Source organism: Piliocolobus tephrosceles, chromosome 16 (assembly GCF_002776525.5).
Source record: "Piliocolobus tephrosceles isolate RC106 chromosome 16, ASM277652v3, whole genome shotgun sequence".
NCBI lineage: Eukaryota > Metazoa > Chordata > Mammalia > Primates > Cercopithecidae > Piliocolobus > Piliocolobus tephrosceles.
Genome location: NC_045449.1, coordinates 76,987,593 through 76,996,890, shown reverse-complemented (window position 1 = coordinate 76,996,890; position 9,298 = coordinate 76,987,593). Strand labels below are relative to the sequence as shown.

The 9,298-nt window shown below is 52.9% G+C and overlaps 1 long non-coding RNA gene across 8 annotated transcripts in view; it reads left to right on the top strand.

Annotated features, from left to right (window-relative positions):
• The window catches only part of LOC111528467, an 11,009-nt gene extending 4,182 nt beyond the window's left edge, over nucleotides 1-6,827 (top strand). For 3 of the 8 annotated variants that reach the window (XR_004228523.1, XR_004228524.1, XR_004228520.1), the window contains 2 exons: nucleotides 2,391-2,489; nucleotides 5,734-6,827. This is a non-coding gene — a long non-coding RNA (uncharacterized LOC111528467). Of the gene's footprint in view, nucleotides 1-680; nucleotides 703-2,390; nucleotides 2,490-5,733 lie in introns of all 8 variants that reach the window. The other 5 variants (XR_004228522.1, XR_004228521.1, XR_004228527.1 and 2 more) reach the window with 4 other exon arrangements.
• Nucleotides 6,828-9,298: the final 2,471 nt, after the last annotated feature.

The window sequence follows — 9,298 nt, the reverse complement described above, 5'->3', positions numbered from 1 at the left end:
CCCTCAGGTGAACAGCCTTGGGGAACCCCCAACAACCCCTGCCAAGCCACTGAGTGAGCTTGTAAGCAAGTTCTGCCCCAGTTGAGCCTTGAGATGACTGCAGTCTCAGCTGACACCTGACAGTCTTGAGAGAGACCCTGCACTGCAGAGCCCAGTTAAGGCCATGCCAAGATTCCTGGCCCACAGAAACCAGGAGATAACCATCTACTATTTAACCCACTAAGGTTTGGGGCAATTTGTTACACAACAATCATTAAAATAGTGTATTCTATTTTTGATGCAAGACTGAATTTTATTTTCGAATATCTTCTCTGGAAGCAATGCATCTGTATTCATAAAATAAAGTGGGGTATAGGAATGTTCTAGATTGTCTGCAGCAGACTTTCATATTGAACTAAATAATAAGCTCATAAAATTAAGTTGGAAAAATTTGAATAACATTGGACTTAAAATTCAGCTGAGGCCGGGCATGGTGGCTCATACCTGTAATCTCAGCACTTTGGGAGGCCAAAGTGGGAAGACTGTTTGAGCCCAGGAGTTCAAGACCACCCTGGGCCATATAGGGAGACCCTGTCTCCATAAAATAATTAAAATTTTTAATTATTTAATTAGAACAAAATTAAAAATTTAAAAAAAAATCAGCTGAGAAGACATCTAATCTTGATGTTATTTCTTCGCAGCTCATAAGACCGCACAGGCTGGGTGAGTGTGCTAAAGTCCTGAGGAGCAGGGTGGGGTCTACACCTGCAAACGGCTGTAACTTTCCCACGCAACCCACGGCTGCTATTCTGGGTTCCAGCCCAGAGCTTTGAGCAGCCCCTCTGTATCTGAGTCCCCTGAAAACTTGGGATTCAAGGATCATGGTCATGAGATGAGGTAGAGCATGCCACCCTGGAAGAACAGAATAGAGTTTGCTAGAACCTGCTGCTGAAATTCAGACAAGCCACTTTATTCCAGACTTCAGTTTCCTGGTGTTCAAAACGAAAAGGCTGGGTTTCTAAGATCCTGTCGTGCCTTAAGAGCCCCTGAATCTTTAAGATAATTAAACAGAAAACAAGGGCCTCAAGGGGGGATATAAGTGGTATTTTTGTCCCCGCCCAAATCTCATGTTGAATTGTAATCCCCAGTATTGAAGGCAGGGCCTGGTGAAGGTGACTGGACCCTGGGGTGGATTTCTCGTGAATGGTTTAGCAGCACCTTGTGCTGTCCTCACGAGGGTGAGTTCTCACAGACCTGGCTGTTTTAGGTGGGTGGCACCTCCCGCGCTCTCTCTTTCTCCTCCTTCACCTTCTGCCCTGATTGTAAGTTGCCGGAGGCCTCCCTGGAAGCTGTACAGTTGCCAGCACCATGGTGCCTATAAAGCCTGCAGAACCGTGAGCCAATTACACCTCTTTTCTTTATAAATTACCCAGTCTCAAGTGTTTCTTTACAGCAAGGCAAGAATGACCTAAGACAAGGGTGGAACAATTGTTGCCTATGCTGATGTCTACTTGTCTATATAGTTTCCAGCGACTGACCCTTCAATATTGAAATTGAAGGTGCCCAGACACCAAGTGGTTCATGTCCCAGGTCTGAGGCTGTGGCAGGAGATGGAGCTGGAACCTTTCACAGAGCAGTGCCCTCAACAAGGGTGTTCATCATGGCATTGGAGTTCTTAGCAAGAGCTCAGCAGAGTCACTAGGTGCATTTCCTGAAGGTGGAAGCTCCGAGAGCAGGCATCTTGGTTCCCAGGATGCCCACAATCCCCGGAAAGCCCTGGAAGAACCCTGGGGGTCCTGGCACACCCTCGAATGCTCAGGGCCTTCGGTTCTTTATGTGTTTACTTATTTTTCTTTCAATGGTTTTAGCTCATTTTTCTATTCTTAACACAGTGAACTGGCATGAGGCACAAGTTAGGAGAACATTTGTTCTGAGAGGGGGTTGAAGCCCTTTCCCTCCCCCCACCCTGACTGAACCAGACCATCTCCCTCCTTGTGACACCTTCCCCCGTAACAAGCCACCCACCGCACCCCAAGATGAAGAAGTCACACTAAAGTTGGCCTGAAAAGGAAGGCTGAGCACCTTTTTAAAAAGCAATTGAACCGGAAAGTTCGGAAGAGACTGAGGCCACAATTTGCCACCCTTTCCCCCAAGCATGGCAGCGTCACCCCAGCCCACAGCCCCAGGGCCCCGGTCTCCACACATGACCTTGCTACATGAAAACCCGGATCAGGACCCGGTCTTGGGAGCCCGGTCACGCCACCTGTGCCCATCAGGGATCTTTCACTTCAGCCCTGGGGCGTCCTCGGCCTGGTCTCTTCCCCTTTCGCTGTCCTGCTTGCTTTTCCCTCATAATCCATTCAGTCCCCCAGGACGTTTCCCCGGGGTACTAATGAACCACATGTTTGCAGGGTGACCTGTTCCACCAGGGAAGAGATGAAATACAGTCGAGTCACTGGAGGAAACCGTACTCCGCAAGGTTGCGAGGTGGGCTCTGCAGCCTGAGACAGGTGAGCCACAAGCACTCCGGACCTTCAGCTGCTGCATCTAGAAATCAGATGCGGCCATAGCTCTCACCGATGCGGTGATTCTCCCCTGTGCAGTTTTGGATAGCAAGCAACCGCACTCCATTCATGAGTACTCAGTAGTCAACAAGCCTGTAAATTATGAGGCTTTTGTTTATAATTTATTATCAGTAAGTTATAAAGTTAAATTTTATGGTGACCAGGGATCTTGATGGGGCTGTGGATGATCTCTCAGGAGTAGAGAGCCGCTGTGCCCACTGCGCCCCCAGCTCTGAGACCCCTGGCCTTGCAAGCCAGAGCAGCTGGCCAGGGATTAGTCATCCCTGGGCGCATTTGAATGGACCTGCATTCCCTATGTGGGCAGCCCAGTCTCCTCCTTACCTGTGGCCAGTGACACTGGCTCTTCCTCCCCTCGGGCACAGGAGGCCTGGAGGTGACGCTGGCTCTTCGCTCTCCTGTCTCCGCTCCGCTGGTCACAGCTCCTCCCTGGCGGAATCCAGTCACAGTTCTCTCGTGCAGGAATAGTTTCACTGTTTTAAAAGTTACACTTTCATTTAGCACAGCAATGAGAAAAACCTCTTTCTGCAGTTCGTGGATGTACAGAGAGCAACACACACATTTAATCACCAAGAAACCACGTGGGTCTAATGACGGTAGATTGAATGGTGAGGGCCAGGGTGGGGGCAGGTGGGTCTAATGACGGTAGATTGAGCGGTGAGGGCCAGGGTGGGGGCAGGTGAGTCTAATGATGGTAGATTGAGCGGTGAGGGCCAGGGTGGGGGCAGGTGGGTCTAATGTGGTAGATGGAGCGGTGAGGGCCAAGGTGGGGGCAGGTGAAGCTGATCTGCAGAGACAGGCATGCAGGGAGGGATCCTGCGTCCTCTCTCAGAGCCCTGCCCCTCAGCCCAGCATGGGAGGGCTTCCACCACCAGGGATGCTCCGTGACCAACACATGTCTGCATGGCCATCCCTCACTGCCAGGTTGTCACCCCCATGGGGAGCCCAACAACCCACCGCCCCTCAGCCCTAGGGGTGAGGCAGTGACTCCCAGCACCCAGCAGCCCGCCTGACACACATGCTCACACAGCTGCCCTGGGCATCATCCGGCACACAGCACTCTGACACACATGCCCAGACGGCCGCCCTGAGCATCACCTGGCATCACCTGGCACACAGCACCTGACACCTGGCACCTGGCACTCTGACACAGATGCCCACACAGCCTCCCTGAGCATCACCTGGCACACAGCACACAGCACTCTGCGGCGTTTCTTGAATGCTTGTTGCTGTTGTCTCTGCCCCGATAGAACACACATCCCTGGAGCACTGGGACATTGCCTGTCTGCAGCCCCCGGCAGGCACCCAACGCTCTTGAGTGAGTGACAGGAAGCTGGACGCTGGCCTGTCTTCAGGAGAGATGCTTCTGAATTTCTGCTCCATCCTTCTATTTTGGCTCAGACACACTTGCTGGTTGAAGGAAAATGACAGAGCTCCAATCACTTCCCAGGACTTGTCCCCGTGCCCTAGGGTGTATTCTGAGCTCCAGCCTCTCAGGCTCACGTGTTGGCTGACACAAGTGGACATGGTCACTCCAGGCAGCCAGCAGCCTGGGGTTCCACGGAAGGGCCCATGAAGCCCAGGTTAGAGGGGAATGGAGTTCTTAAGTCACCTCAGAGGAGGCAGGAGAAGGTGATTTTCAGAATAAGCTCCATGTAGTTCCACAGGGATGAGAAATTGAGGGTCTCCTAATCCCCAAATTTCTCCCATCTGTCTGGCTCTTTCTCAGATGTCCTTAGGGGAGAGGGCACCCCACAAGCATCGTTCACCAGGAGAAGTGCATCCTTGTTCATGGCTAGCTGCAGCTGCCCTCCAATTCCTCCCTTTAATTCCCCGATGCTTTAATCATGCAGGCCACAGAGTCGGGTGTGGGGGTGCAGGATGGGGGCTGGGAGTGACTGGGCTCCAGGGAGCTCCCAGCCTGCAGCTGGAGCAACGCCGGGCAGACCCCGCCCCTGCTCAGGACTGCACCAGCATAGACCAGACCTTCAAGTTCTTACAGTTTTAGGGTTCCTTTTTCTTGAAGGAATTTGTCATCACTCTGTGCCATGCGGCATGGTGCTTTTAATATGCCTGGGAGGTAACTCCCTAAGAAGATACAGCTAAGACAAACCGCTGTCTCCCTAACAAAGCCGTTGCACTGCAGCCTGTGCCCAAGCCTCCGTCACTGCTACCTGGCATCTGTGTGAGACGCTGCTGCTGTGGAACAACCCACAGGTGCAGGCGCCTGGGAGGAGCCACACATAGGCTGTGCGTGTGAGACGTGCACTTTAGGAAAAGCCACTTGTACTGATGTGGCCGTGTCGGGCCCTCTCCCCACCACGTGTTGAGATCCACGGCCTGGTGGACTGTGGCTCCTTCCGAGGCCATGACTCGGTGGCCCACAGTCTTCAGCTCATGCACCTCCTGGTCTGCATATGCAGTTGGTGAGCGTGGATGTGGGGCCCTGAGGAATGGGTCGAGGAGGATGCCCCCGTTAACAAGTAGATTTACTCTCAATGACCCCAAATGAGTCCAGACCCTCAGTCCCCGGAGGCCCTTCCACAGCCCCTGGCCAAAGACCACAGGCAAACTTCAGACACCAGGGTGGATGGATTTGCAGGCGGCACCGGGAGGAGCTGGGTATCATAGCTTGGGAAAAACACCGAAGCCAGAGTCACTAACACACCCGAGGGGTCAGCGGACCATGAGCTGGGAGAACAGGGATGAGGAAAGAGACTCGACGAAGGGTACTCTGGGGAGAATGAGCAACCAACCTCACCTGCTTGGTAATTCTGCCCAGCTGGGCCTCGGTGGGTGTAGGGTGTTGGGCACATAGGGCTGTGGGGAGAATTGGGGCAGCGAGGACTCAGGAAGGTCCCATAGAGACTCCTCCAGAGCCAGACAACCCACAGCCACCTTTGTTATGCAGCGACACAGAAGTCAGACTCAGACAGAAGGCCAGGTATTCAGAAGTTAAATAAAACTGTACACACATGCAGCTTGTCTTAAGCTGAACAAATACCTGCAATTCATAAAACTCTAAAAGCCTTGAGGCCCCTCAGTCAGTTCCCCGAGTAGTCAGTCACTGCAGTTCTGACCCCTGGGGACGCCGAGAAACAGAGCCTGGCCCTGGCTTCAAGGTGTTCTGGGCTCAGCTGGCAGATGAAGATGTGCAGACACCTTATTTCAGTCCCACAGAAGCTGCATGAGGAGGCCAGTGGTCCTCAAGAGACGACGCCGTCGAGTCTGCCTGCAGGGTCAGGACGTCTCCGAGAGGACTGACACGGAGCAGGTGCTGTGCGTCCACAGGTGGGCGATGGGTGCGGAAATCCCAGCAGGGAGGGGCAGAGGGCACCCCAGATGTGCAAGGCCGGGCAGCTAGTGGGGGTGTAGGAGAAGCAGAAGACAATGACCACCTCGAACTTCCACCTCGGGTTAGAGAACCGTCTGGTGAAGTTCTTTAACAGAAACAGTTCCCTCCAGGGAGAAGTGTCGAGGCCTATCAGTACCATGCGGCTCCTCTGTGGGCCCCGGACAACTTGGTGCCTTTTTGGTGTGAGCTCACAGATAAGCAACTGGGATGCTTTGCCTTCTATTCATTCCTGACAATGACCAGTGAGGGGAAGAAGGAACCCAGATGATAAACACAGAGGCAGGAAGAGGGGGCGCATGATGGGACCCTGGGGCCTGAAGCTTGGCGCCACTCTGCTGTCTGTCAGGCCACGGGCAAGATATTGCCTCTATCTCAGGGTTCCAGTCCGCAAAACGGGCGCAAGGTATCAACTACTTCCTGGCACCTGCCTAGCCAGACTCATGGAACAGAATATAGTTCAGAAAAAAACCTCAATCCATGTATGAGCTGCTGGTATGTGGCACAGGCAGCATCTTTTCAGTGGTGAAAAGACAAATTATTGGTAACGATGTTCAAACACTAGGTGACCACCTTCAGTGAGATGCACACCTCACCCCAGCCCCTGGCAGGACCCTACAGGGCCACGGTGTGAACGCCAGGGAGAAAACCGCAGAACGCAGAGCGCGTGGGGCCCCCAGGACCCAGCCTGGGGAAGCCCTTCCACATCCCGCCACAAAGCCCAGAAGCTGCACAACAGATGAAAAGTTTTCACCCAAAATATTTTTTCAAGGTCAAAACACCTACAACAAAACAAAGTTGAAAGACAAATGACACCGGGGGAAAATATGCAAGCAATCCATGTCTCAGACGGAGAGCTAATCTTTATTGCCAAAGAACTCTAACAGATCAACGAACAAACTGTTCACAAAAAATGAAGCAAAATGACCCCTTATCATAAGAGATGCTCAAAGTCATTCAGCAAAATGTCAATGACAGATTAAAACTTCACTGAGATACCAGCTCTCATACATCCGCTCGGTGAAAGCCAGACTTGCCTGCTGCTGGTGGGAGCGCGGAACGGCACACACTTCAGCGGAGGAGAGCATTTGGCTAAATTGCAAGTGCATCTGGCTCTGATCCAGCAATTCTAAGAATTTACCAAATCAATGTAAAAATAATATTTTTAAAAGTATGTGTCTTCGGCTGAGGCGGAGGCTCAAGCCTGTAATCCCAGCACTTTGGGAGGCCGAGGCGGGCGGATCACGAGGTCAGGAGATCGAGACCATCCTGACTAACCTGGTGAAACCCCGTCTCTACTAAAAATACAAAAACAATTAGCCGAACGTCGTGGCGGGCACCTGTAGTCCCAGCTACTCGGGAGGTTGAGGCAGGAGAATGGTGTGAACCCGGGAGGCAGAGCTTGCAGTGAGCCAAGATTGCACCACTGCCCTCCAGCCTGGGCAACAGAGCAAGACTCCGTCTCAAAAAAAAAAAAAAAAAAAAAGTATGTGTCCTCAATGCTACTTACGTCCTAAATGCACATCAAGCAGAGGACCAGTCAAATGTCATGGCAGGTGTGTACAATAGAATGCTATGAGGTGTAAAAGAGAACACGAACCTTTCTTTGTAGTCATATGAAAAGATCTCCAAGAAATAATATTAAATTAAACATAAATATGCAACCCTCAAGTGTGGGCTGTGTAGACTGATTTACTTCCCAAAAGTATGGAGAGGGAAGGAAAAGGGTCACATCACTGTGAGGAGACCTGACCGACTCACCCCAGCCGGGTGGCCGAGGCCCGTGTCCACAGCGAGCATCCGAGCCGGGTGTCAGTCCCTCACGTGATGGGGTGAGCAGAGCACTTCACCTCTGGGGTCATCCTCCCCAAGCCCCAAACCCCAGTTTTACCACGAGAAACACATCAGAACAATTCCAGTAGAGAGGCAGTCTACAAGACACCCCACCAGGCCTCCTGAAAACTGTCCCAGTCACCAAAAACTGGTCTGAGAACTGCCCGGCCCAGAGAGGCCTATGGAGACGGGGACAAAATGTCACGTGGGACCCTGGATGGGTCCAGGGACAGAGAAAGGACGTTTAGGGGAAACTAAGGACATGAATAAACTACAGACTTGAGCTAACAATGATGTGTCAACATGGGGTCGTTAATTGTAACAATGCATCGTTCTAACACGCGTGTTAGAGGGAGAAACGGGACGTGGGTGTGTGGGAGCTCTCTCTACCATCCCTCAATTTTCCGTAGACCTAACACTGCCCTAAAAATAAAGTCTATTATGAAAATGAAGGAAAATTTAAACATTTTAAAGTAACAAGCAGAAAAGCGTCTGTAGCATCCTGCCATCTGTGTAAAAGTCTGGGGAATGTGTATTTGTGTTGAGCGGCCTCTTGTGAGAGGCAGGACTGAGAGACGGGAGAGGAGGTGGGAGGAGTGACGATTTTGTAATACATTTTGAAGTTGGAAATGTGTAAACCCATTATTTAAAATGCTTAAATAAGGGAGGAGCAGGGGCTCGCCTCACGGACCCGTCGAGGTGAATAAAGCAACGATTGTGAAGTCCCCGGAAGGAGGCCTCCCAGTGACGGTGAACCCCACCTACAGGATCCACATGGGAAACAGCCGCCCTTCGTCCAGGCCGGACCCGGCCCCAGGCGTGGTGGAGATCAACACTCACCCGCCCATTGCTGCAAAACCTCAGTGGCTTCAAACAACAGCAACTTCTTTTTCTCAGGAAGCTGCCTCTGGGGTTGCCTCGGCTCCACTCCACTGCAGCCGTGCGGGACAGTTGTCTGAAGCTTTAGCAACCCTGGCCAGAGTCCTGGCACAGCCCCTGGGCCAGGGATGCTCTCAGGCTGCTTCCCAGGGAGGAGCCTTCACAGGCCCCGGGCAGCGTCCAGAGGATGCTCCTTTTCCTCGGGCTCCTGTGAATGGATTGAGGCTCCACACACACACAAACCCCCCAACCCAGCGCCATCCCCAGCCCCAGCCCCGCGGCACAGGCTCTGCCTGGTCAACAGCTCTCCCTGTGCCTCCAACAAGTCCCTAGATGGTGCCACGGCTGCCCAAACCCTCCAGGGGCTCCATGTCCCACCCACCTGGTCCACAGTCTCCCCAGGACCAACCGGGGCTAGGGGGCCTCCTCCCCGCTCCCCTTGGGCCGTGGCAGCTCCCGTCCCAGCCATGGCCTCCGCCGTGCGGCTTCTTGGCTGGACCCCCATTCCCAAAGCATGCGCTGTGCTTTCTCAGTGAGGCCACCCCTCTAACCTCACGGCCCCCACGCTCCTCCCCAGCTCTCTCACAGCGTTTCTTAGGTGCCACGTTAGGCCGTCTTCTCATTCGCTTCATCTGCCCCACGCGTGTGTGCAGGTTCACCAGCGGGTGGGCAC